General features: G+C 43.0%; 2 protein-coding genes across 3 annotated transcripts in view; one reads left to right on the forward strand and one right to left on the reverse strand.

The window, feature by feature from the left end:
• Nucleotides 1-26,932, forward strand: part of AMN1 (antagonist of mitotic exit network 1 homolog) — a 469,636-nt gene that overhangs the window by 362,077 nt on the left and 80,627 nt on the right. The gene's annotated exons all lie outside the window — the stretch shown is intronic.
• The window catches only part of RESF1 (retroelement silencing factor 1), a 49,400-nt gene that overhangs the window by 17,273 nt on the left and 5,195 nt on the right, over nucleotides 1-26,932 (reverse strand). For both annotated transcript variants that reach the window (XM_069860058.1, XM_069860051.1), the window contains exon 2: nucleotides 165-248. The gene's annotated coding sequence lies outside the window, so the exon portion shown is untranslated. The remainder of the gene's footprint in view (nucleotides 1-164; nucleotides 249-26,932) is intronic.

The following is a 26,932-nucleotide window of genomic DNA, read 5'->3' on the forward strand; positions in this document are numbered from 1 at the left end:
TTTTCCAGGTGTTATTATCAAGATTCAAGGATAGTTCCCCACCTTCCTTGACTCTTTTACTTTCTCTGCTTTCAAAGAACACGAATAACAAATGGAAACAGGAAAACAAAGTCATATATGAAATTTGTAAAATATGCCAACAACAGTACTAAGGCAATACTCACAGCAATGCTGGAATCTTAGATGAGAAAACAGGCTTCTGCATCCAAGTTAAGATTTCAGACTGCTAACCTTACACTGGATATTTCCTGAAAAATAACCAAGGGATAAAATAATCATGTCCTTGAATTAGATAACTGTCACTATTCCTTGCTGGACGGAAGACTCGCACAGCCAACACGCAACACCCAACTCAGCCAAAAATAAAATCCAACTCCTGTCACCGTCAAGATCATAAAGATGAGTACAAATTTAGTTCATCATCATTATTAGCTGGATTAAGAAAACTAAGTTTGCGACTGTAATCAGAACCTTAGAAGTTTTTATAACTTTAATACAACACAATATACTACTTTAAAAAGTGATATTTGACAGAGACCACTTGTCTTAGGAAGAACATTTGAGAAAATCAGTATCAGCACAAGAATCTGAAAGACAAAAAGACTATTCCTCATGAATGCCTGCTTCACTCCTTTACCAGCTACTTTCTCACCTTGATCACAAGCCTCAGAAATCATCAGCAACTCAGGCAACTGCCAGGCTTTCACTGGCGGCGCATAGGAAGATAATGGAGAAACACTCCCATTGGACATAAGAATAACAGCAAAGTTCTTCAGCAGATCTATGCCACGCAACAGAACGCCCCCACTGAGACTTCTCTAACGAATAGTTTTAGGCGTATCTCTGACCACTGTCTTACGTAGTGTTCCTGAATCACTCTGTGAGGACACCTCACATTCACCTCACAGAGACCCATGAGAAATCTGGGCCATCTACAGAGAGGCTGGTAAGATCATCTGTTACAGGTTTCTAGTCCAGGGGAAAAGGAACAAAACCTCCAAACAGTGGGAGGATACATTTGCTTCAGTCTTATAATACCCTTAATCTACCCAAGACAACTACGTTAATTTCTGACGGGAAAAACTTCAATTTTTAGTAGCAACGTTTGTTATTGATTATTTCTTCCTAGAGGCTCTCCTCTAGGAAAATACATAACGAGGAAAATAAATGAAGCCTAAAATACAGAATAAATTGCTACAAGTTTTCGATCTATTGGATTGGGTAAGCCATTCCAGCAAAGACTTCATTCACTGTACAATATATCTTAACATTAACGTCTGTAGACCTGCACATGGGAGTCATAAAACACCTAAAAAAGAGAAAACATAGGGAGATTATGAAACTCAGCAATGTTGTGTCAGATGCATGAGAGGCAAACCAAGATCACAGTAATAGCTGACTCCTAGAGGGCACAGAAGGCACATCCAAGACCAGTTCACTGTCACCAGTCAAAAGGATAGTAGGACACGGAGTAAAGATTCATAAGGTAACAGCCCCTGTCTTACACATTGCTGGAAGAAAAAGTTAAAATAAATGCAACAGGAGGCCACAGAACCATGGTGTGGGAACTACTGTGCCACAACTGGAAAGTAACTGGCCAGCCCTGAACAAACATTTACAATTTATGCAGAGAGCAGCTTGGCAGTAACCAAATTGCTAATTTAGCATTTCAGTTAAATGCTAAGTGCAACAACAGAGCAGATAAGACACTTGGATGATGATCACTAGGTAGACTACTTGCCTGTCAATTGTTTTTATGATTCTTCAGTTCAAATGGAGTGAATAACTGCAGAAGGCAACTGAAATTAAAGGGTATAAAAAAATAGGTCACTAACTGTGGGCTAAGCCCAGCAGCACAGGGATCACAACACTGAAGATCCCCACCACCTGAAAAATCAACAGTTATGAAGGCAAACATCCTTCTTCAGGCTATGTCAACACAAAAGGATGGATATTTCTGAAGCCCTCATGCCACAGGCATGGTCTCTTAAGAGCCAATACAAGGACCTTGTGGACTGTAAAAGGATAGGAGAACTTATTCTGGGATCGGTCCTAAAGTTGTCGCCCGATAAATGAGCTGAATAACAATACTTGGTACGGTCAGAACACATGTGTGTTTTGTGTGTGTGTGTGCATTCTGTGTGTGTGTACATGCCACAGGCTAGTTTATCTGGAGAGCATCTGCCCCAAACTGATTAAGTCAAAAGGGAAGACGGTCATCAACCACCAGCTGATGGTGTTGAAGAGGAATACAATCACCACCTGCAAGAAACAGTTAACTGGGGAAGCACAAAGGCACTTTAGAAACAAAAAAAAAGATTCAATAGACATATAAAAGAAGCGTGACATTTTTAACAAGAGGAAAATACCTTGAAGTGGAAACAGCAATAGTTAAGACCTGTGTGACACTGCCTAAAGTCACCCTGCCAACATCACTACCTCATCTGCACCAAACAGAGCGTCCTCTCCATCTGATGCTGTAAGGACCCCAGCCTTTATTCAACTGAGGACTGACAGTGCAGGGTGCAACAAGTAGAAACTCCCACCTCAGCTGTATGCATGCAACCTCATGGGCCTTCTCACCAGCACCAGGGATCAGCAGGTTACATGGAGCAGCAAATGCTCACATAAAGCTGGAGCAACCCCATCTCCCACACAAGTTGTGCAAAAGAAGGCTTGTGCTTTCAATCCAAGGGAAGGTGGAAAGAGATGCAAGTCACAGAGAGATATTAGAACTTTATGGGATAAAAGAAGGGTGTTCAGAAACAGTGAGTGCTTCCAGAAACTGTCGCTGCCTAACATTTTTAAAGCGATACATTTTGTGGTTTTATTGGTTATATTACCAATCTTCCTTCTGAAGATACAGTTAAGTGATTGCCAGTAATTATGTGTTCTTAATAAACTGCTTTGATCTCGAATAAACTATGTGAACAGAACAGTTCTGCGCCACCGTTTACCAAAACCATGCATTACTGTATCTGTGCAGGGTTTTTTATTGCAATTGTACACTACACTACTTGGACTATAAAAAAAAAAAATCACAGCAATGTTTGCAAAGTCATGGTCTCTGTCCTCTGCTAGGTAACACTACTATACACTTGCTCCTGCTAACACACCATAATTAGTGGAAGGAAGTAAACAACGTCTGCCTGGAGATCAGTAACATCAGTAACCTAAAAGTACCAGTACCAAAAAATATCCAGCAACAGGATCTGAAAGGAATGATGACAAATAGGGAGCATTTGACCAAGTGACCCAATCAACAGAGCAGTAATATAAGTTTAAGCACATCAAACCAACTCCGTGCAAGATCCTTCCATCACTGTGGAGAAATAGCCAACAGCAGATCTTGTTGCTTTCCAAAAGCATTGAAGTTTGCTTTATCCAGGTGCACTGACAAGCACTGTACCCTGATTTGAACTGTAGTCAGCAAAACTTCATATTTACCAGTATGATGGCTACCACAGGGTTGGCATTCCCCAATTACCGATCAGGATGCATCCATGGGAGCTCAACTTTGCTGGTGTAACTGTAGCAGGGCTTACAGTATGTTGACCTCAGCCAGCACCCACTTAGCTACCCACTCACCTCCACCAGGTGACATATCCTCCACACCCCCGCCCCCCAAAGAAGCTGCTGAAGCGGGCTCCTGCTTTACAGAGTCAGTGATGTGGAACGGAACCAGATGAAGGCCTGGTGACCACTCCATATCAGCAGCCATCTCAAAGCCCATCTGTGCAGCAAAGATAAGTCTGGGAGAATGGGCAATTATGCCTCTGCCACTCGTTTTGCCTATAAGAATGACCAAACTGGCCCATGGTCACCCCTCCTCTCCCACATACCAACACAGGTGTGTGGATATACATCCCAACTGTGAAACAAAACAAGACTCAGAAGTGGTCCTCAAAACAAAAGCATTAATAAGATTTATGAGTTCCTCGTGATGGGAACATCCTGATCTACGACCCTGGAATTGTCTGGATTCATACACACTGGTGGGGGTTGCGCTGCAATCCATTGTTTCTCAGACCAGTGGCCGTACTGATAAGATTGGGCCGACTGGGACCCCAGATGTTCAGAACGAACTATAAAAGACTGACAGGAGCAAGCAGAAAATGGAACCCCCTCTCAGCTGGCCTGAGACACCCCCTCGCCTTCATGTCGTTTGCAACCCACGGACACTGATCCAGAGTGTTTGCAGAAACTTCACTCGCAGCAGCTGCTTCAAGGAAACTATCACTGAACTCTGTAGAGGTAATATGATCCTTTCCAAACCCTTATAGGATGCTAATTTTGGTCTAGACTTAAGCTTATATTCTTGACAGAATTGTAACATTATAGGTAATAAACTGAATGTTTAAATACAATTCTTGGTCCTACTCTCTCTGCCTTCAGGTGTGACACCAGGACAGGGGAGAAAACTGAAAGAACAGAAAATATGAAAACTCAAGGTTTAAGATAAAGAGAGTTCAACAGGTAAAGGAAAGGGGCGGCAGGGGTCGTGGAAACAAGCAACACACAGGAAATCACTCAGCACCTCCCACAAGCAGGCCAATGCCCAGGCATGAGCAATAGCCACCTTGGAAGCCAAACCACTTCTTCCTCTACCTGTTTTTATTGGCGAGCATGAGATATGCATGAACATACCCCTTTTGCGAACCAGGACCCCCTACCCTGGCTGTGTCCCCTGCCAGCCTCTTGCCCACCCCACTTGCTGGAGAGACAGAGTGGGAAACAGAGGCGTCCTTCACACTATGCAATCACTGCTCAGCAATTGCCAGTCACCAACACCATTCAGTTGCAGACCCAAAACCCAGCACCATATGGGCAGCTATGAAGAAAACTAACTCCATCCCAGCCACACCCAGTATAGCACTGCAAGTGGCATCAAACTCTAAAGCTCATGGCTGATATGCTTTATTTAGAACTACAGTTTTGTTAGTTTTAGATAACAGATACTTCAATGAAAGGTTCATCATTTTCCCTGGCATAACCACTTCCATGCTAACCAACTGTCTCACTATACCATGATAAAATTCAGTGTGCTGAAGGCTTTAAAGGCATTAACCACTACAAACTGATCCTTGTGGTCCAGCGCCATGGCTGCCCTAGGACAAACTGGTAGAGAATGCAGACAACACTGAGACTGTCCTACAACAATCTCCACATGCCACACAAGTATAAATAAATTAATCAAGAACATAAAGATTCAGGAAGTAGCGCATGGTATAGAAAGCAACGCCAAGAGTAGTTGATCTGCTTCAAGTTTGCAAGGTGGTGTTTTAAATGTAAGGGTTGACTAATAAACATACTACGTATTTCCGTTCAGGCATTGAGCTTGTCTCTCTGGCTAAGTAAAGACTAACCAAAGCTAGCTGTTTGTTCAGCTGGCTAAAGAAATCTGGCTTGAGCCTGGAGGTAACTGCACACAGCTTCCCATTCAAGCCAATATGCCTTGCTGATCATGGTACTATGTATTGCACTGACATACAGGAATTTAAGTTAAAAAAGTGTTTTGAACTCCTGCTTTCTTTCTTAAATCAAACTGGACATAAAAGCCTATTTTTACATACATATGAAAACCTAGGTATATAAACTAAGAATAAGCATCTTCAGCTTAACTGAAAGTACCTTCTGCTTAATTTTCCTGAATTTACACTTGTAAGATGCCAACATGAACACCCAGTAAAGCAGCATTAAAAAGCAGTCTCTATCAAGGCACTGCTACTATGTATGTGTAGGGCTTGTGGTCCTGACTAAATGCTACATGTACACTCAAAGAGTACAAAAATGAAACTGGTGGGGGGAAATTAGTTCAAATAGTGCTGTTGATGTCACACCCTCTGCTGCTATCTATCCCTTGAAGGTATAAGGTTCTGAGGCATAAAGTGACATTTAGTGAGATAAGGTAGTCATGAAACAGGCAACAACTACACCACCCTGGTATGTGAGGACTATTCTCTATTCCAAATTCCTTATATTCTACCTAATAGGTATCAGTTCCCAGGAAAGTATCCTCACCTGGCACCCCAGGTGAGGGGAGATTACCAAAACATGGGCCAGGCATTCCTCAGGATAGACACAACTGGGGCAGATTATACACCACTCTCCTTAGTGCGTTTTGCAGTCAGAGCCTAGCAGTGCAATTTTACTGACATGGAATCATAACTCTATAACTTACAGAGTTATAAAGTAGGTATGTTTATTCAGCGCTGAAACTCATAGAAGAATTATTTCTCAAAAAAAAGGTTCATGTCCACTGTGGCAGCTTGTCTCGGCTTTATACAGCAAAGTGTTACATATTCATAAAATTTTAAAAAAAACCCACCTATACATATTCATAACCTTTCCCCTCTTACTATAATGAGTTCGAGAAGGGTCTCTTCCTGTTTGTCCCTGTGCAGTGTCTTCTGGTGGTCATGGGTCAAGGTCTCAGGGATAAAGCCAATAGTCTTAACTTCCTTTAACTTCAATCTGTGTGTATGCTCTCTGGATTCGTGCCATTCTTGTCAGTGTTAGCCAGAGTTCCAGATAACTTGTCCTGCTTATCAGAAATCATCTACCAACAGACCCCCCTCCTACATAAAGGCTTGTAGAAATACGTTGCTTTAGCGTAACAACTGTCATGCTATGTATTCTTTAATAGTGAGCAGCTTCTATCCTGCTATTCTTCAAATGTCAGTTGTTTCGGCTAAATTATTGCTATTCCGTTAACCCCTTAAGTGTTAGCCCCTTCGTTCATTACCGAACAAGCCCAGGACGCTACTTTGTCTGGATCATCTTCTCACAGGTGCCTACAAATTTGAGATCTCTAAGATCCTGGGTAGCAAGCGCACAGGCTTAAGGTCCAAATTCCTAGTGAGATAAACAAATTATAACAGTCAAATTATTACCGGAGGGGATAAGAACATTATTTTGTACCTTGTTTATCTTGTACAAACATCCTGATGTGCTCAGGGATGCAGACGTTTAGTCTTAAGAAAATTACAAGCTCAGTAGTTAATCAACTCAAGGTTGAAAACATAGTTCTGATTGGAAAAGACCTTTAAGACTATATGAGTCCAACCGTAAACCTAACACTGCCAACTCCACCACTAAACCATGTCCCTCAGTGCCACATACACGTGGCTTTCTTCCTTCGTGGATATGGAAAGCCAATAAGCGGTTTTGTGTTAAAGTAGAATTCTAAGACCTAATAAATACATGTTATAGTCAGGTGTAACAATTGTATTAGCTAGATGGGATTTTAAGCATCTGTTTTGTATAAATAAGCCTTTGAGTTCTTCTGTAGGTGTGCCCAATTTGTGGATATCTTCAACCTAGCACCCTGTGCAGAATAAAGCACTGTCTTCTCTCTAAAAAAAATACTTTGTTTCAGGAGTTTTCTTATTGATTCCAGGTAACAAAATTCAGTCTTATTTGGCAGAAAATAAAACACGGGAACATGGATGTACGAGCATACCTGGTTCACCACAGGCCTCCTTAAAAAAATAAGTGCTGGTATACCAGGAATTACACTTACTGAGGAAGCATATCCTTAGTCAGTGCTTTGAATTATAAAGTCATTGACTTACCATCAAATATGGCCTACATCCCCAGGAATTCCTCTGACAAGGGGGCCCTCCAGAACCTGGGAGATTATTCAATTTCAATCTAAAGAAACTCACAGCAAGGAGGAGTGAATAAAGACTGAAGTCTGAGTGTATGGCAAAGCGTGAGAGTGTGACAGCAAACCAGCTTTGCTTTCTCATGAGTAAACTCAGGACAATTTATACCTGTCCTTAACTTTGTGGTGAGTGGAATCAGGCTCCCTGCTGTGGGATTCAGACCTGCCTGCTCTCCTTCCTTCCCTCTGCTACTTAGATTGATTCTTATGGAGCCTTTCAAGCGCTAAATGAGTCAACAGAAAGGGGCTCTTCATCTGAAAGCAGCACCAGCAGGGAGTCAGGGATGCTCTGAGTCCCGGGCCAAGTCAGAGAATGGTAGGTGGCTGCTTCTCCTGCAAACAAAAGGGAAAGGCTAGAGACCCATTACCTTGCAAAGGCCACCAGGGCAGGGACATCTGCAGCTAACAGCTCTTTCATCAGCTAATGGCTCCTCCTAGATCCTTCTAGGCACGTGTTCCCAGAAAGAAACTGTGAGGTCATGCCTGGAAGGGGAACCGCATCATGATGCAACTTCAGGCCATCTTCATCACAGCTGCTGCCAAGGCCGAGGGTCCAACTGATTCAGAAGCACTCGAGCCTGACTGCCCAGCCAGCCCTCTTGCTAAGGTTTCTTTTCTCCTGCCCACACACTCACAGGTACCACTGGGCACCCTTCCTGCTTAACCCTCGCCACTTTGGATTTGACTTCACGGCTGTGAATTAGTGGATTGTCTGGGAGCAAACTGGAGCTTTGCTTTACACAGCAATTCCTTTCATCAAGGGGTTTTGTGGGAGCGTTTGTTTCCCCTCCAATAATGTGTCTCTCCATAATAGCTTTTCCAGGATTTTGGTAATTTCTCACTTCTTTATTTGTTGATAAACAGTTATCAACTGCTCTGCACAGCCCAACTATAGTATTAACTTGCTGTATTTAGATTTGCTTACATTTTATTCTGCATTACCTGCCTTGGCCCTCTTGAGATACCTGTAGTACTGTGAAGAGGGAGAAAGATGCACACAGTTGGTAAGATCTGAAGAAATTCATACATATGAAAAGTATTCTCACAGTTTTTCACTCATGTAACTAATAAGCAAAACTGATGGCAGTTGTGAAGTCACGTTGCCCACACTACCAAATGAAGAACATAACTCAGACATGCACTATGTATTTTACAGCAAAATAAACCTAAAAGAAGAGGCGATGATGATTCGTTAGATTGCCTTACCCTACTGAAAAAAATCAAGTCCAAAAGCACAAACAGTAATAAGATAGTGGAAACTTGGCATACGACAAGAGGATCTGTAGGTAGGAGGGATAGTCTTTTACATTTTAATAAAGGAAATAGTTAATCTTTTGTCAACTTAAGCAGAAGGATTGGAATAATGTCAAGAAAACTTGCATTCCTAACTAACCTTAGGACATTTAGATAGTAAAAACCACAACCCATGGTGAATAATTGGTATGTTTACTAGGCAACATCTCCAAATGTTTTAATCCTGGTGGAAAACATATGTATGACTGTATGTAATCTTAGGCAGTACAGGAAGTTTTTGTTAACCAATAAGGAGAACAGATTGTACCCTAGTCCTTTGTTCAAATGACTATAAATAACCTATAATCAAACTGATAAGATGTGTTGTCTGTGCTGGATGCTCAGCACGGTGGTTCCACACGGAACAGCTCCTTCACCAGCTATTGGCTACTCCTAGATCCCTCCAGGCACTTGTTCCCCAACAGAAACTGCGGGGTCATGCCTGGAAGGGGAACTGCACCAGATGATGCAACTTCAGGCCACCTTCAGCACAGCTTCTGCCAAGGCTGAGGGTCAGAAGCACTTGAGCCTGACTGCCCATCCAGCCCATTTACTTTTATTGCCAGCAGTTCCTGCTCACACACCCACAGGCACTTGCTGCTTTGGATTTGATCTCCTGGGACACAGTGGATTGCCTGGGAAAAAGCTGGAGCTCTGCACAAAACCTCACAAAATATACAGGACTAACATCTGCAATGTACTTAGCCACATACTTGCCTACCTTTCTCATCATAACTGTAGCACAACCAGGGCAAAGATTAATTCTCTGGAGCAACATTCAGTTTTGGGCCCACAAACTCTCCTTCCAAGCCTATGCTTTCTCAGTCTGCCATCTGTGATTTCACAGTTTCTCAAAAGAACAAAGAACACAGTATTTCCATTTCAAATAGAAATGTACACAAAGAGACTTCATGAACAAACTCTTCTCTAGCAATGACACCCTTATGGGGCTATGTGGCATGGACATCAGTCCCAGCATTACATAGCCAGGAGATGACAATCATGCTTTCCCCCCACACAATCACATAATGAAGAGTGGAAAGGTGGAGTTTGTGTTGTATTATGTGGTATTTCTGAGCACACAAAGAAAAGAACCAGCACAGAAGGGAGAAGAGGTGGGATGTGATGTCTGGTCAGCGAGCCTAGAGAGCACTTCTGCAATTTAACAATAAAAGCAGGACAGTGACCAGAAAGAGTCCCCAGGCTCACTAGCTGGTCAAGTTGATCATCTGAAGAAGCCCCACCTTGCTTTCTGTGGCCTGCCTGATAAGGATGCTCATGCAAATCTTTGCAGACCCCAGTATTAATATTTTTGGCTTAAGTTGGATTTACTGAATTGTGTTTAACTCAGTATTACTGAATTGCTGGATTTACTGTCATTTTGATCCAGATAAGTGATTGATTGATATTTGTTACTGTACTGTTATTTTGAAATAAACTGTTCAGCTCTAGAGCTGTTGGTCATGTCTGTTAACATACCCTGAATTTAACTTGATCAGGCTGCCTCAGGCCCCTCTACTTCAATGCCAAGAGGGATGCAGTACACTGCATCGTGACTGGCCCCAGCCTTGCAGCATCCACCTGTTTTGAAGCCTTGCCCTGACTGTGAGCAAAAAGATGCTCTCAAGTAGGGAGCTACCTGTTCCCTTCTGTTGCAGATGGAATTTGAGACTTCGATTAAGCAGCAATTTAGGATTTATCAAAGTAGATCGCAAAATTCAAGTACACAGTTTCTTTAACCACTTAATCATCAGTTGATTAAAAAAATTATCCACCAAGACTTGCTATAGTCAAACCAGTGACTTATTTACAGATAAAAAAATGGCAAGGTTCACACTGTACTTACTACAAGGTTAAATCCAATCACACACACACAGATACACATACACACACATACAGAAGTTCATAAATCCAGGTACAAAGAGGATGATCTGGCCAAAATTTCCCTCTTGAAATTGGTGACTTACTTTTGATGCATTGGCATTCTCAAAAGGCGATCACCAAGTCATGAGAAGCCTGGCCTCACCCTGGTCCTCATCTTGGCAGATGACCCTGAAAGGCATCCCTGTCCAAAGGTAGATACTGGCTGCAGCCCACTGTGGTACTGACAAGCTCCAAGGATCCCACTCAGAATTGCTATCTACTGGGTCACAGAGGACTGACTTTGGTTTGCTGCCACAACTTATGTTAGGTAACCAATGGACGGGGTCAGCACAAAGGACACAGACACCAAGCTAAAGAAGTGAGCTTATCTTTTCTCGCATTTAAAACAATAGAACGATACGTGAAATAATACAGCACGAATAAAACAAGACAAGGCAATGCACTTAATCATTACTACATACAGTTAACTATAGAGATTAAGAAAGATACCTCACTAATTGCCTTAATACTTTACCATCATCCAGATCCGCAGTTGCTGGGGAGCCCCAGTTACAGTGAGGACTTGGAGAACCTTTCCCAGCATCCCAGTGTAGGACCAGAGAGGTCCTACCCAGGTGAGGTCTCCAAAGTTCCTGCAAGAGAGTCCAGCTTTTATACTGTTTAATAAACAATCTTATGTAGCTTCAAATGCTGAAACACCTAGTTTCACTCTCCTTTTAGATCCCACCAAAAGCCTGGCCAGAACTCAAGGTGGAACCAAGAGTTTCTTCATCTATTTGGTTTTGACCACATACTTCCAAATATGGCCAGACATCTGATTTCATGCGTTTGACAACGTGCCCCTAAACAAAGAAAGATAAATAGATTCTCATGACATTTTATCTTCACTAATGATTACATTTTCTCTAAGCTACATCTTTTGCTAATGATCATACATATTTCACTAATGTTCAGATACTATTACATAATGTTTGCTTGGGAGGTTTGTTTAGAGGTCAACTTCGGTTCAGAGCCTATGGCTCAGGTCTCAGTACTTCACTATGGTACCTTTTATTGATTGTACAAGTTCAGTACTTTCTGTACTGAAGATAGTACAGTTTCAGTATCATTGCTACAATTCAGGAAGCAGATGTATCAGGCTGTCAGGAGATAACTGTCAATAATTCCAGCACTTTCCCAAGCACAGCAGTTTCAGGTACATTAAGGGAGTGCCCTAATGCTTTGACTTCCTACATTTTTTTAATTCTTTCCCCCAACATGCCTGACTTACCCTGGATTGGCAGGTGGCTCAAGTGGGGTCCCACTACCTGACCTTCCCTTATGTGATTAGAGCAAGTCAGAAAGACAAAAGCATGAAGGGAACATTATCCTGACTATTTCTCTTAGCTCATGGTCTTAGAAATACTGAGCACCATTCAAATGCAGCTGAAGCCCAAGCTGTTACCCTATGGAAAATCTCAAGCCCAGCAGGTTCGCTTGAGCTGGAACAGATAAGACTCCTGCCACTGCCTGTGTTAGAGGCCTTCAGGTGACTGTGGAGAAACGAGAATGCCACACAATCCCAGTAATGGCAGTACCCCACCAAGAAAAACCTGACAGGTAGCTGGAAGCTGCCAAAAAGGGAGTTTCTGAAAAAAAAATACATAAAGATTTTATATTCATCAAGACAGCTGGGACAGAAATATTTGGTCCAGTGTGACTTCAAACAATTATGTCGAACTCTTCCCTTCTGAAAGCTTGACCAGACTTATGAACCAGATCAGCTATTAAAATTGAGTATGATGCTATTAGAGGCAACAGAACTGTGTCTCTGTGAGCCCTTTCACAGGCACGGATCTAGTCAAATCAAGAAAGTACTCTTGCAAATCTGTTACTAGGTGTTAGTTAACCTGTCTTGCAAATAAGCCACACTGTGGAGGGATACCATCTGAATTTTAGAATCAGAAGCCTGGACCTTCCTGTAGGATCTGGAAACCAACTATCAACTCCAGCAGAAAACGCAGACTCTATCTTTCAGGCATCACTAGCATATGCTCAAAGATAAAAAGGCCTGAAGATGACCAAGGTCCTCTGACTATTTCCTGGGCCAGTCACCAGATTTGTGATTAAGCATAGGTAGGCTGGTTACCACACTTTGGATGTAGCCACTGTGTCAGATGAAGCAGGGCTGACATCCCTCTGAGACCCAGCAGTGCCCACTAGTCAAAAGGATCCTTATCCACTCAGAGTCTATTACTGCCAACAGGCACTAACCTTGCAGGCACAGCGCTCAGTATCACGTTTCCAAACTTTCAGTAAAGTTAGTTTCTCTGCTATGCACATCCTGCCATCCTCACTCCTCTGTGAAGATGCAGCCGCACTTAACATCAAATGCCTTTGTGTCCAGTTAGTTAAAAAGCCTCCTAAGCCTGGGCAAAATGGGCCCTGGCTCAAAGCGTCTTGAAGCATGGAAAGTCTGTTTGGCCCTGAGCAATCATAAACAGGCAGCCCAGAGTTCAAAAACTTCTTTTATTGGCTTTTGACAATGATGCACCCCTGCTGCATCTTTTCCCACCAGAACGTTATCAAGGGCCCTAGCACCCCTCCGCCACCACTTCATCACCTGGAAAATGTAAAACTCCCAGCCCTTGATTACCACACAAGACTTACCAGATGTACAATTAGCATCCCAGGGCAGCTGGTCAGAAACTGCTGAACCCTCTCAGGTGGTATGGAGGGTGCAGCTTGCAGGGACCTCCAGTCCACAGGTAGATGACACCATCAATGATATCACCATTTATGCGTCCTCATGGGCACTCAAAATTCTGCCTCCAGTTGATCATACTGGAGGGGACCACTACCAAAATCCTCTGCAGCGGTCCATGGATTCACAGGAGCTCCCTGAACCCATCCCATAGCCAGTCAAGTGTGACTTCCCTAACATGACAGACAGCCCAAGGACCTGCAGGTTTTGGGAAGTTCTAACATCCATGGTGCAGTAACTCAAATACCATTCCTGGTCAGGTCAGAACAGCATCAATTTATTACTGTAGCTACAGGGGACAACATAGAGCAGCAGCAAAACTGTCTCTGCTGACACGAAACTCTGCCCAGCTGTGGCAGCGGCAATGACAGTTTATATACCTCTGGGTTTAGTTCTGTGAAAAACAAGTCATGAAAGCTACGTGTCAGATAAGCAGGATGTAGTACATTACCACAAAGAATGCTGACATAAAGATTACTTCAGTTAAGCTCCAGACAGTACATCCTTTTACAAGTATTTCACTCCAAAAACTAGATCACACTTACTCACGTGAGGCCACTAGAAAACACCGCAGATATTTTTTAACTAGAGTCCTGCAAAGGCATACATGGTATCAGCTGTTTTACTGCCACATAAGAAACTACTCAGAGACAGGACCTTCTATGACACTCAAGGGAAGGTACAGTCCCCTGTTACTTCTGACCAAAACCTCCCCTTGGTTCAGGTACTCCAAGAAGGACCTTCCCTACCTCCAATGACCCATGCTGCTAATACCATGTGAACCTGCAAGCCCAAAACTCACTATCTCCCTTCTCACTGACCCACCACTCTTCTTTCAACAGACTCATTCGGCCAGCACACAAACCCAGTAGCCTTTGGCATCTGACCAATGACTACCAAGGCATAAATTCTGCCTCCTACTGCAGTCCCAAAGCTATTTACCTTTCCTCTTATCTATGCAAAGCAGGTTTGGACATCAGAGGTGTTCTTCAGCACACCACCCACTTGGGCAACAAAGCTCATTTTGCTTGTACTTGGAATGGCATTCATTATACCTTTGCTCATTTACCTCAAGGCTATTGCTATAGTCCTGTCATTGCTCATGGTGTCTTAGCATCAACATTAGATGAAATTTCTCCCACTCCTGATGTCTCTCACTATCAGTATAATGATGACATTTTCCTAGGCATAGACGGGAATCTGTTGCACCAGATATGATCCCAAATTTCAGTTCTCAAAGAACACCAGGAATTTTACAATACTCCAGGTAAATGTCAGGTTCCTGCCCAGAGTGTAAGGTGCTTGAGTTCTTTTTAAAAGAGTCTTCTTGTAAGCCAGTACCAAAGGTATTCCTAAAAGTCTTGCAACCTGTTTTCTCTACCCCTACCTACTCCCTCCTCCAAATGCAAACATCAGAGTCTCCAAGACTCTTTAAATTTTTGTCGTGACAAGGCCCAGCTTTTAGTCAGCTAAGCAATCCTCTCTATTCCTTAGCTTTGTACCCACTCCACTTGGCACTGGAACATGAGACACCAATAGGTCCTGGCCTTTCTCTTAAAAGTATTCAACAGTATTGGTATTATGGACCCTTCACTCATTCCTACTAGTGGACTAGTACTTAATGTCCAGCACAGAGAAACCTGCTTGGTCATGACTGTTCCAGGAAACACATCCCAAGGACTTTTCCCCTAAATCAATCCCTTTTGGCAGCAAGAGATGGCATGATGTGCAAGCCCTGGATGAAGAGTGACAGCATGTTTTCACACCATCTTCCTTGCCCTTTCTGATATTGACAAACTCCTTGTGTATTGCCTCTTTACACTGAATAGTTTTACAACCTATTCTTTGCAATGTCATTCACACATTCCTATCCCTGAAGGACTGTTGGGAAATAAAACAAGTTTACTTTTAGAATTTTAGAATTAATCGCGTAATTGCCTAGAGTTAAGTTAAATTGTAACTTGCTTATAGTTTAGCATGAGTAGGCCTTGTTCAAGATTTAGCATGACTGAATCTGTCAGCATGAATGACTAAACACTGTACTAGAGGTCCAGCATCACAAGGTAGTTACTGAAGGAAAAAAGCCATCAAAAACAGGCAACAGATGACAGACAAGACCTTGGTACAGATAAGATAGAAAGACGAACATAAATTGAACTGAGTTACACAGAAGATGGCCCCAGGGCTGATGCAAGCCAGAAGATATGGAAGCTACAAGCTGCAATCTTTGAAGACTGTCATGGGAGAAAGTGATTGATAACATTGCCCCACAGGGTTAAGGATGGCAGACTAAACTATGTCTATATGTAAAGTGAAAATTTGAGTATGATTGATAACAATGTAACTCAGGCTAAAGGACATTAATCGGAACATCTACTACATGGTATAAAAGCTATAGCTCTTCAATATCAATACTCAAATCAATAATTTACCAACTCGACCCTTAATATGTTGAATAATAGCTCAAAGCTACCTTAATAACTAATTACTTCATATAGAGGTTGATGTTAGTCATCCATACTGACAGACCGCAGGTAGATCTTTTATTCAGTCTTGAGGGGTGTTCCTGCTCAAGGAAGGAATCCCAAACAGTTGTTTGGGGAGGTGTGCTAGAATCCACACTGTTCAAAGATAGGACTGGGCTCTAGTACTATGAAGTGATTGACTGTTAGTCATTTACTGCCAAGACAAACCTCCTAGCTCAGCAAAACACTTATTTAATTTTATCATTCTTTTGTTCCTCTTGGGACCATCTGGTTTCACATCCTATTGTGGAACATCTGGTTAGCCAGCGGTAGTTATTCTTGGGGTTGCTGAGTCACGTCTATCATTAGGACAGCATGACCTCCCACCACGTCTGGGGTTACCGCGTTGATGTTCTTCAACAGTGAGGACAGCATGACCTCCTACCGTATCTGGTTCATGTAAGTAGGGTAGGACTAAGTTCTTATTTCATCCCCATCTTAGACAAAGCGTCCTGCTACAAAGCTAGAAGATGACCTGCTTAAAGGCAGCAAAAAAACTCAATGGGGAGCAAGGAGACCCCAGCCCCTGTAATACCATTGAACCATCACATGAAGAGTATGTGAAGAGCATGTGGGGGGATTGGATCTTAGATTGTACAGGTACACCCTTACGATTACCCAGGGACATCATTATAGATCCTTCGCAGGACCCAGTCAAGCTAAAATAAACCAACTCTGTGGCAGAACACAAGGTCTGAACTCTTAATTACAGTCAGGGGCTAAGACTGGATCCAGCCACAACTAGACTCCTCTCAGAATAAGTTCAGAAAGCAGGAGGATCCAGTCTGAACTTCGTGGCTCAGAGAGAAGTATTTGGAGACTCTTCCGTAACAATGGCACGCACAACCCATTATCATTCGATGTTGGATTCTTGGTATCCCTGCCATCGGAATCCAACTTTTCACCCTCAAACATACAATTCTTAATTCCTTCTCTTTCTGCTTTAGATAATCCCTCAAGCCCACTTATTACAGAAGCCTACCCTTTCAACGCCCTATAGAAGGATGTATGCACAATCTTTCACATAATGCGTGGTTTGGGCACGCCACTGCTGTTCATACTGCGGATGAACAAATTATTACACCTGATTGCCGCGGCAGTGCATAGAGGGTTGTTTCTTGGTCCTTGGCGTAGTTGTTTACCCCTCTGACAACCAGGTCTACATCAACTCCTGGGCTGCTTTTTCTGGGTGCACCCACTGGCTTGCCTCTTGGAGAGCACTTGCCTTACGCACTTATACTGTGGAAATCTGAGGCTGACTTATTTGTGAAGAAATACAGATCTATACCCATTCATGTGCTTTGGCTGTTGGCCGTGCTGATTCCCATTCTACTTGCCCCATGGCCAAGGCCATATGGAATGTCCAAGTAGATGTCACTGCTATGATCAGAGGGGTGGCAGTGCTGGCAAACACTGACACCTAGGATAAAGCCAATGGCAGTTTAACAACAGCAGATAAAACTGAGGAAACTTTAATCCTCCAACCTGCATCACATAGAACCATCATGACAGCTTTCTGGAAGTGCAAGTGTTGGGGTCATCCTGCTGTTAAACCTTTAGTTGGGATTGCAGTACACTATGAAATACATCTGTCAGAGAGGGCACAAATAGGCCTCTGACAAATTTATATATAAATGCTCAAACAAACCAATAGCATAAATATTTCAGGAAAAGAAATATCAGAAACACTGTATCCTGATGAAACCTTGCATCTAGGCCTTGGACATAGGTCTACATATGGAAGAATTGGTCTCTCAGTGAGTAGCCACTGCAGCAAATAGCATTTTCTACACAGCTCTGGTTTAGCAGCAATTTAGTATTATGATTTTTAAGATAGATCACGAGATTGGGTTGTGTAATTCTTAACAGTACTTAATCATCATCCAGTTTAACACACAGACTATGAATTCGTTACAATCAAAGGAGCAACTAAGTTAAAGATTGGAGAATGGCAAGCTTCACCCAAGATTTACAGCAAGTTCCCTCAATAAAATCACACACACACAGAGACAGAGGCAAAATCAGTTATCACATACACAGAGATAGTTCTAAATCAAATGGCACACACAGAGCGATTAATCCATGATTAAAATTTCCTTTATCGTGAGTTTCACGAACTATTTTTATGTGCTGGCATTCATCAACAGATGGTCAGCAAACCTTGCAAAATCAGGCCTTTAAGTCCTCGCAAAAGCATTTACGGTTGCAAAATCTACCCTGAGAGCCTTCCCAGCTCACAGGATCTAGTGGGTCACAAGTCCATTGTGGTCCAGAGATATCAAAAGGTATCACTTTGGATCACTATGTAAGATCATGAGATTTGCTTTGGTCAGGATTTTCCATTCTGGCCACAACTCACTCAAGTCATTGGTCAAGTCACTATAATATACAATTCAGGCAGCAGATGACCCAGGCGTGGCCAGGGTGTGTCTCATATCACCCCAGGCCACTGCAGTTCTAACCAAGATAACAACACAATGGGAGTTTTTCCTGTGACTGCTTATCCAGAGCTCTCAGTGTGGTGGTTCTGATAAAAACAATTCAGGTAGCAGATGGTCTAGGTGTGGCCAGGGCACACCTAGGCCACTGCACTTGTAACCAAGATAACTGCACAAAGGAAGTTCTCTGGCTTGCAAGGCTTATCTTGAGATCTCAGTGTGGCCCCGGGCAGGGTGGAGGGCTGCACCACCACAACCAGCACTATAGAAATATTAGCAGACATGATAGCGGTACAACAATCAGTGGGGTCACGTGCCTGTACCAGCCCTTTTGTGGCATGACCGTTGACATCTTCTCTCTCTGTTGACACTGTGTGCCTTTAGCTTAAGGATTTAATCATTCTTTACTTTTACTTTACTTTAATACTATTGTCTTGTCTGAAACCTACTGGTACATCCCTTCCTGAGCTCACCAATTCACAGCCTTGGCCATTCTTCCTTACTCTCAACTCCATCCCTCATCGTCAATGAAGTATAGTTTAGAATCATAGGTTTGGGTTGGGAGGAACCTTAAAGATTATATACTTCCACATCACCTGCCATGGGCAGGTAGACCTTCTGCTAGATCACGTCTCAAAGCCTCATCCATCCTATCGGGCCTCCAACACTTCCAGGGGGTGGTTATCCACAATGTCCCTGAGCAATTTGTTCCAGTACCTCACCACACTTTCTTCCTAATATCTATTCTAAATCTCCCCTCTTTCAGCTTAAATGGTTATCCATTGTCCTATCTCTGCACTCCCTGATAAAAAAGCCCCTCCTCGGCTTTCCTGTATGCCTCCTTTAAGTACTAGAAGGCTGCTAAAAGGTTTCCCTGGGCCTTCTCTTCTCTTCTCTGGTAAGCAATTCTAATTCTCTCAGCCTGTCCTCACAGAGGAGGTGCTCCAGGCCTCCCATAACCTTTGTGGCCCTCCTCTGGACAAACAGGTCCTTACACGATTTGGAAAAATTACATGGAACAGCTACTTTTGGGTCCTAACTGGTCCTTAAAACAGGCAGAATTAACGCTGCTAACCAATGTATCTAGAATGAACTCAGGGTGCTCCCCTTCTTGTCTGTCTACAAAATTGAACTGTCTAGTCTGAACAGCACATTTCTTGTGAAAAGGAGTCCTGTTAAAAGACATTATTTTAAAATTTTGAATCAACGTGCTGGGAATGCAGCTCATTAATCAGCTCAGTGTTCCAAAGCCATGGCTCTTCTGCACAACAGAGAGAGACAAAGAGAGGGAGATGATAGCAGTGCATAAAAACCTGAGTGTCCTGGAGAAAGTGAAAAGGGAACAACTCTGCATTGCTGAGAGTACCAAACGCCATCACCTAGTGGTAAATTTAGAACAAATAAATGGAAAGATTTTCCACACAGCATACCTAAAGGAATTTTATCCTAAAGGATAAATCCCGAAGGATTTTCCACATAGCCTCAGGAAACTACGGAGACCAAATGAACACAACAATATTTTACCACGAAGGGGGCTTTTACCAAAAATCATCATTAAAAAACCCCAAACTCTCAGATACACAGGAGCCCTTTGAAAAAAATAATCATAAAAGCCCAAACTCTGTGAATCAAGTGTTTACTCGAGTTATTATAATGAGAAAGAAGACAAATGAATAGTCTTGACAAATCACAATTTAACAGTAACAACTTGTAAAGGCAATGTCTAATCATTACCATAAAAGAATAAGTGCTGTGATTAAGAGAAATCCATCACCAATTGCTTTAACATCATCCAGATCTGCAGTCGCTGGTGTAGGGCCTTTCTTTTTCACAGCATGAATTCAGAGAGGCAGAGAGGCAATTGGGAAATCACATGGTGTGCCCACCCATGACTGAAGTCTCCCCAGCCTTGCTGCGAGGGGCTGAGCCTTTATACCATCAAACAAACAAAATACATCATCCCAAAATGCAGAGTCTACCTCCAGCTGCTTACTGCTCGCCTCCCAACTCCTAGAACATGGCCAAGGTCCCAGGAGAGAGGAGTAAGCAGCAGATGGATATTTCTTATCTTTAAACCAAGGGACTGTAGAAACACAACATTCCTGTCCAGCTCCTCTCTTTTTTACACAGCACAATGCTACTGATAATGAAACACTTTCTCACACTCTTATGTAATAGAAATAGCACAGTACAACTCCACTGATGATAGCAATGTGGAAAGTTACAGACTGAGCAATGCACATCACAATGGAATACAAATCATCCATGGGTCATACGTATGATTCCAGGCCTGTCGATTAGACTCTGTCACTTCAACTAGGTCCAGAGAGAGATGTGACAAACTCTCCACAGACAGCAATGTCTGCTGAGCATGAAGCAATGGGTACAACCAGAGAAGGTCAAAGAAGGTCACAGCTAAACCCTTAAGGGTAATCCAAGCGAACATTTCCTCTGCTCTGAATTGCCTTCAAGACCAACCAAGGTCCAATCTGCTGTAGCTGTAATCTTAAGAGAAAGTGACAACAGAATCTTAGACATTGAAGTTCATTACAACTGTCAGGAATAATGCCACCAACATCAAATGACATCTGCAAACCTGGTAGCTCTTGGTAACCTTTAAATATAATGTAAACACAAACTTAGCTGTTGCCTATGTATTGAGTACAGGAGATGCTGCTACTGAACAGATCTCCCCTACGAGATCTCCAGCTTTACACTAAGACAGATCCATGATCCATCCCATGGATCACCAATAACAAGCCTGGCAGAGAAATAAAGGAAGACAATAGGTAGATGTTGAAACTTTCATCCCCGATATAGGATGGGGCTCACATGAAAGGAATTCCTCTGGAACCTCCAACACATACCTTAGCTCCCCCAGAGGAGTCCAATATTTCCCAGTGCACCTCAAAGAACACACTAAGACAGTACGTATCTATGTTCAAGAACAGCCATGTATGTTTATGATCCCAAATGGCAACCAAGAGCAGCCAAAGCTTTGAATTTGATGTTACACCCAGTTGTAGTTTTGCTAGTTTTGACTTTATTGCATTTATTGCTTACAATCATTCTGTATATCAAAGTCTGCCGAATAATGAAACAAATTATGTTAATCCAACATGTAAGTACATGCAATCAACTGTTTCTGTATATGCAATGGCATATAATTAGCGTTAATTGTAACGCTTAAGCTAAGCAATTAATCAAATAATTATACCCTCATCACTGACCTGCAATACATCACATATTTATGACAAAGAGGCAAGAAGGAACCGTACTATTGCTCTAAGTCAATAAATTGGATTGTCTGTAGTCACGGGGTGGAGTGTGATAGATGCACTCAACCCCTTAACCAAAGAAGCAAATGCCTAGGTCATGATCAGGTCAGAAATGTCTTTAGTTCCAACCTATTCTTTGGAAACCCACACAAGAACAGGGTGACCCACTGAGTTTTAATGCATATGAGCCAGGAAATCAGAACACCAATCATGCGATTAACAAATAGCAGGTGGTTCTTCCAAGACTAATTTGTCAAGGAACAAATGAAATTGTGGGTACAAGAAGTTTCATGCTTACCTTGAATCACTAGGCATTAAGATCTTGTATTGTTATTTTTTAATTATTATATCCTCTGCACAGTAATAGATTTAATCTTGCCCTTGGGCTTAAGACTCACTTTTACAACATGGCTTCACCAAGGGTAAGTCCTGCCTCACCAACCTAATAGCCATCTACTCAGGAGTGACTACATCAGTGAACAAGGGAAGACCATGGATGTCATCTTTGTGGACTTCTCCAAGGCCTTTGACACAGTTCACAACAACCTCTCTAAGCTGGAGGTATATGGATTTGAGAAATGGACTACTTGGTGGATAAGAAATTTGCTGGATGGTCACACTCAGAGGACACTAGTTAAGAGCTCAATGACCAGGTGGAGATCGGTGATGAACAGTGCCCCTCAGTGGTCTGTTCTGGGACCTGTGCTGTTTGATATCTTCAACAATGACAGATGACGGGATTGCGTGCACCCTTAACCGCTTTGTGAATGACACCAAGCTGAGTGGTAAGGTTGACACCCCTGAGGTACAAGATGCCATCCAGAGGAACCTTGGCAAGCTAGAGAAGCATGCTTGTGAAAACCTCACAAGGTTCAACAAGGCCGTGTGCAAGGGTCCTGCACCTGGGTTGGCACAACCCTCAGTATCAACATAGCCTGGGGGATTGAGAGCAGCCCTGCCGAGAAGGACCTCGGAGTCTTGGTGGATAAGAAGCTCAACACAAGCCAGCAACATACACTTGCAGCCCAGAAGATCAACTGTATCCTAGGCTGCATCAAAAGAAGTGTGGCCAGCAGGTTGAAGGAAGTGATTCCACCCCTCTACGCTGCTCTCCTGAGACCACATCTGGAATACTGTGTCCAGCTCTAAAGCCCTCAGCACAGGAAAGACATGGATCTGTTGGAGAGGGTGCAGAGAAGGGTCATAAAAATGATCAAAGGCCTGGAACACTTTCTCTGTGAAGAGAGGCTGAAACAGTCAGTGTTGTTCAGCTTGGAGAAGGAAAGACTCCAAGGAGAACCTATTGCAGTCCTTCAGTACCCAAAAGGGGCTTACAGAAAGATGGGGAAAAACTTTTTATCAGGGCCTGCAGCAATAGTACAAGGGGTAATGGTTTTAAATTAAAAGAGGAGAATTTTATACTAGATACTAGTAAGATACTTTGTTGTTGTTGTTGAGGGTGCTGAAACACTGGAATAGGTCGCCCAGAGAGGTGGTAGATCCCATCCCTGGAAACATTCAAGGTCGGGTTGGATGGTGCTCTGAGCAACCTGATCCAGTGGGAGGTATCCCTCCTCACTGCAGTGTGGTTGGACTAGATGGCCTTTAAAGATCCCTTCCAACCCAAACCATTCTATAATCTTAGTTCAACAAAACCACTTTTGCTGCTACCTTTGGCAGTGGTTCTTTGGGTGCTGTGAATCTCCCCAGTGACAAGTGTAACTGAGGCACTCAAAACAGTTATAAAATATTCTTATTCATTATTAAAAGCTTCTTTTTATTATTAAAAGCTTCTTTTTATTATTATTTATTATTATTATTATCTTATTTATTATTCTAAACACCGAAGAGACACATTTCAATACTAGCCATTCTGATCTCAACCGTTTCCCACCTCCACAGGACATGAGTTCAGCAAGCAAGTTTCCAAGAACAGATATAACAAAAGTTCAGTTGCAGGCCAGCATAAGCTTGCTCCCTCACTTTTGTTTCTAGACTTCTACCAGCCAGTCTCAGGTAATCAAAAGCACTTTAAATGAATTTGGTATGTTTGACATACAGCACACAGAAAGATCAGAGTAGCTCGGCACACATGCACCTGTGGTAAAAGACTGCCTGTACCAAACTCGTGCCCAAAGGAAAAAGCATATACACACTAGGAATTCATATTTTTCTCATTTTATAACTGTATTTTAGATATCACAGCAGTACCAGCAAACTTTCTCTTGTCATAAGGATTCTTAGCTGTTATGTAGGAGATAATTTGTTAGCGATTACCTATATCTCAGGTTGACAGTCCATCCCAAGAAACTTTAAACGTATGAAGACTTGTCACTTTGCAGACTCCCATCCCACCACTGCCAACAGTGTATTTCTCATCTTCACCTGTTGGCTTTGCTGTCCTAATGCTATCTGTGACTACAGATAAGCATTAGAAAAATGGTTATTGGACAGGTCTGTTTTGGTTTTACACCCATGAACTTGAGGTTGAATCAGACTCTTCCTCCCAGCCCTCCTTTGTTCTTAGCACTGTCTCCTCCCATCACCAGGACTTTTAACATGACTTTATTCAGTATTATCCAACAGTACTTCGGAGTCAGTTTGTAAGCAGGTTTTTTTGTTTGGTTGAGTTTTTTTAAGCAAACACTTCACTCTCGAAGTCCTCAGGGCTCAAATCTAGAAGAATGGAAAGAGTGCTCAGAACTGACAGGATATTTTCAGAACAGATGAAGAAACAGGACAGAGATTTTTCAGTTCAAGCAACAGCTATTAAAAGAAATTATCTCATTATCATAGCCCTGGTGCTTGTTAAGGGATACTGTAATTGACCACCTGCAGCAGCTCTGTGGCTTTGTGGCTCCCCCTGTCCCGAGGCTAGAGTTCAGCCTGGAGACCCACGTATCTCCACTGCAGGCCCACGGGCACAGCAGCTGCTGCTTTCCCGTTTGCAGGTTTCCCTTTCCAGCAGCTGGGCTGAGCATGCATCCAGGAGAGACACTCAGGACACCAAAAAGGCACTGCTTTCAGCAGCTGTACTCGGCACTGGTGAGACCGCTCCTCGAATACTGTGTTCAGTTCTGGGCCCCTCACCACAAGAAGGATGTTGAGGCTCTGGAGCGAGTCCAGAGAAGAGTGACAAAGCTGGTGAAGGGGCTGGAGAACAAGAGGAGCGGCTGAGAGGGCTGGGGTTGTTTAGCCTGGAGAAGAGGAGGCTGAGGGGAGACCTCATTGCTCTCTCCAACTACCTGAAAGGAGGTTGTAGAGAGGAGGGTGCTGGCCTCTTCTCCCAAGTGACAGGGGACAGGACAAGAGGGAATGGCCTCAAGCTCCGCCAGGGGAGGTTTAGGCTGAACATTAGGAAAAACTTTTTCACAGAAAAGGTCAACAGGCACTGGAACAGGCTGCCCAGGGAGGTGGTTGATTCACCTTCTCTGGAGGTGTTTAAGGGACAGACGGACAAGATGCTGAGGGGCATGGTTTAGTATCTGATAGGAATGGTTGGACTCAATGATCTGATTGGTCGTTTCCAACCTGGTGATTCTATGATTCTATATATGACTCACATAAGAGATATTAAGACAAGTACCTTTCCTCCTCTTTGGTCATTGAGGATTGAATGTAAAATGCACATACCCATGCTCTCTACAGTAACAAGCACACACATTCACAGATCTCTCAAGTATGGTACAGCTCCCTCTGCCCATACTACTATTGCTGACACCACAGGCCAGGGGTGCCTGCACCCCCAGTCTGACCCCACTTGCTGACACCAAATCCACTCACACCAGTCTCCCCAGCAGCTGGCACGCTGGACAGAAAATCTGCGGGACTTGTGAAGTCATTCCCAAGAGCTATGATTCTTAATAATCATAATCAAAGTTGCCTTGAACAACTGAAGACGCAGCAGAGGGTATGGAAAAGCCGACCGTAGGTGAGTGCTGTCCCCGGCACTCGGGAAAAAAATTTCCAGGGCTGTGCAGCTTAAAGAATTGAGGAAACTCGCCACTGGCTAGGCGAGCAGTCGGGGAGGAGATGGGGCAAGCGCTTTCTTCTGAGGATAAGGCTCAGACAGAATCTGCGCAGAAGCTCCTCCAACATATGCTCTCAGTGAGAGGAATTACTTACAAAAAAGCTGCGTTACAGTCTATGTTAACATGGGCTTACCAAAGCGGCGTTGTTACAACGACCACTGCCCTATTTGAGGAAGAAACTTGGGAGAATATGGGACAAAGACTGTTTGATGAATGCTCAAAAGGAAATAAGAGCCTTTTGCAAAAACAAAAAGGGGGAGGAGATGTATTACCCGCAGTGAAAGAATTGCAAAAGCGACTTATGTGTTAAATTTTTTGTGCCTCACTGGAACTGGTAATAGCCCATAATCGTAATTCATCATCGATCACTGGAATCAGGACTGAATAACCAGGACCAGCAAGGTATCAAGGTACAATACAAAGACTGGGACTCAGGTGAATGGAAAGGACCTGTTGAACTAAAAATGACAGGAAGAGGTTATGCTTGTGTCCTAACAGATACTGGACCTCGCTGGGTGCCACAAAAGTGGATCAAGCCCTGGAAAGAAAGGAAGATGATGGAGCAAGAGGACCTCACATCGGAAGAAGAAACTGGGGTTGTCTTTTGACAGGAAAGGGAATTTGGAATAACGGTTCTGAAAAGGCTCTTCCACCCGGATATTTTCTAATCTGTGGTGACAGAGCATGGGGCGGAATACCCAGCAAACCAGTTGGTGGACCTTGTTATTTGGGAAAGTTAACGTTGTTTACACCAAGTATGAAATACGTTTTTGGAGTTTTGAGGAAAAATTTTTCGCCGGTTTATTAGCCCCAGGATTGCAGCTCTTGAAGCTGTGTCACAAGTCAAGAAAATGGCTTGTTGGAGCGTTAAAGCAAGGATTGTTTATCTTGATTGCCATTATTGTAGTTTTAAGTGTTTTGATGCTTTTAATGGTGCTTGGGTCGCTCAAAAAGAAAACGGAGGAATTGTTGGGTGGCAGCATACAATGAGCAGCCCGAGCACTGTGGCTAGGATGAGTTGGGAAGCCATAGCCAGGGTCCTCAAGGTTATAAAAGGTTATAACGACTCTGTTG

This window comes from Phaenicophaeus curvirostris, chromosome 1 (assembly GCF_032191515.1).
Source record: "Phaenicophaeus curvirostris isolate KB17595 chromosome 1, BPBGC_Pcur_1.0, whole genome shotgun sequence".
Classification (NCBI taxonomy): domain Eukaryota; kingdom Metazoa; phylum Chordata; class Aves; order Cuculiformes; family Cuculidae; genus Phaenicophaeus; species Phaenicophaeus curvirostris.